Source organism: Mastomys coucha, unplaced genomic scaffold, assembly GCF_008632895.1.
Source record: "Mastomys coucha isolate ucsf_1 unplaced genomic scaffold, UCSF_Mcou_1 pScaffold13, whole genome shotgun sequence".
Classification (NCBI taxonomy): domain Eukaryota; kingdom Metazoa; phylum Chordata; class Mammalia; order Rodentia; family Muridae; genus Mastomys; species Mastomys coucha.
In genome coordinates, this window is record NW_022196895.1 from 29,146,079 (window position 1) to 29,148,594 (window position 2,516).

A 2,516-nucleotide genomic window follows, 5' to 3' on the forward strand; every position below is an offset into this window, starting at 1 on the left:
ATGGGGAAGCCTAACACAGCTTCCAGAAATATTGACAATTGATAGAGACTGCTGGACACCTGGACAGCCGTATTTCAAAACATTGGAGCATCAATCTTCAGCCTTCTGGCCCGTGAATGTCTGAGAAGAGGAACATCAAGGACTTGCCTAATCTGTCTCGGCAGATATACGCTGTCCTAGGCCTGTGTGTCCTTTTTTGGACAGTATCTTCTGCAGATGAAGAGGCAACCTTTGCCCAGTGGTTGCCTCGCCATAGCTGGAGCAGCTCCGAAGATGCTCAGTCTCTTCTGTGAGTCTGAGAAAGGGTGCTGTCGGTCATAATCAGGTCTCTAGCCAGATGAATAAATAATATCAAATGCCATATTCTGTGGATTTCTGATGTTTTTGTGTCACGGACTGAGGTTTCTTATGGGGTCCCTTGTTCCGCAGGACGATGGGTTCTGGCCAGGTGTGCACGGGATTTGGCTTTTTGACAAATAGACTTGACACAAGTGGTGTAAGGTCTGAGTGTATTTCTTTAAAAATGACATGAGGCTTTTACAATCATTGTAAAAGAGAAATGAAAAATCTGGCAGCTCAGTAGTCGAGGTACATCTGAGGCCACCTAAAACACACTAGGTCTAAAAATGCAGCCATCTCTTATGGACTGGTGCAGCACCCCTGGGGTCCGAGTATGTTTGGGCTGCATGGTCATGGCCAGAGTCCCAGGAGGCTGCGGGTGCACCAGCCAGGAGAATAGAGGCTTGAATCTGGAGTCCTCAATCCTGACTGCTCAAATCTTCAATGTTGAATGCTCGAATCTCAAATGCTCACTCTCTTGAATCTTGACTGGTGCTGCATCCCCCACCCCTGGGCCCAAGCGCTCTGGGCCCGGGGGGTGGGGGGGCTCTGGACTGCATGAATCTGAGTCCTAGTCCACCTAAGTTCGGGTTTTAGTCTGAGTGCGAGCGAGTCCGAAATGCTGAATGTAGACTCTTGAATGTTCAATGTTGCAGACAGTCTCTCACACACATACACACTCAGATTAAGGTCCCGCCCATCCTAGGTAAAAGGACCACTATGCTAATCTTTTGGGGAAGTAGAGACAGTCTCTTGCTAATTCTTAGGAGTGGTTCAGCTGTAGTACATGACTGAGAATGAGGATTTTACTTGACCTTGTTGTGGGATAAGTCTCTCATTCTGTGAGCTTCAGTGCCCTACCCACAATGCTGGAGGCAATTAGTTTGGATGGCTTAACATTCCAAGCCAGGGTTTGACTAGGATTTTGGAACATTGGTGAAGGTCAGAGAGCAATGTCCACTAGCACACAAGTACGAGGACATATCTGGGCTACCTCTGAGTTTGGGGTGCCAGGCTACAATGCGGAGGCAGGAGACTGACTTTCCTTGAAGTTTACGCCTCAAATACTGCCATCACGCAAAGTGTGCGTGGCATTTTTGAAAACCAACTATCTATATATAGTAATCTGGACTATTGTCTATGAACTACTCTCAGATCTTTTTCTTGAAATCACCCTAATAATAAACTCAGAGCCATGAATTTGCTAATTTGGCCCTAAACTCACAGGTCTAGATATCTCAGATCCGTCTATAATAGCAGTAATAAAAAGGAACTGGTTCTAAGCCCTGTCTACTAGGGAAATACTGAAACCAGAAATCTCTTAAGTGGATATAAAAAACTTCATCTTTTGGTCTTGAAGTATGCACAACAGAACTGTATTAGCTATGCCTCACAATCAATAAGAATATCATTGTACACTCAGTCTTAACAACAAATTCTCAACTTAAAAACTCTTACTTATTTCTTGCATACTAGTTTAAGATGTAAATGGTTTATAACACAAGCCTCAACTTTTACCAATTACTATTATAAATATAAACACCAAAGCAAACTTTCTGAGAATAAGCTGTGTAACTGAAGAAATACTCAAATACCTGACTAAATTCTAGTCACACAATGTTTCCAGTTTAAATTATCTATACACCAATTAAATCATTTTCAGTAGAGGGTAATTATTATCAGAAGGTCATTTTACCAAAAATAACATTGATTTTGTACCAAATAGGAACATATGAATTTAACTCAGTAACACATTATAAAGCTTTCTATAGCTATACAATTCAATCTGGCTATTTCTTCCCTATTTCAAATATAACTATTTTACATTTTTTAGAAGTACAACCTATTAACAACCCTCTCCAGCCTCAGAGCCCAGGGAACCGGGTAGATGACTCATCATAACTTCCTCAAGCTGAACGGGGGCATAGAACTATAAAAAAGGGAAGGGAGGAAGGAAAAACAGAAGTTAGTCTTGTGATGTCTGTGTCTTAACTGGATCAGGCTGAGGTTCAGGACACCAGGAGTTCAAGCAGGCAAGTTTAGCATGTCTGATGAAGGGATTTACCAAGGGTATGTATTTCTGAAACATATGAATCTCAAAACAAATTTAGTAAATACTTCAAGCATCTTTTCACAAAAACAAAACTTTTAGATCTATCTGGGGGGTATTTGGGTTC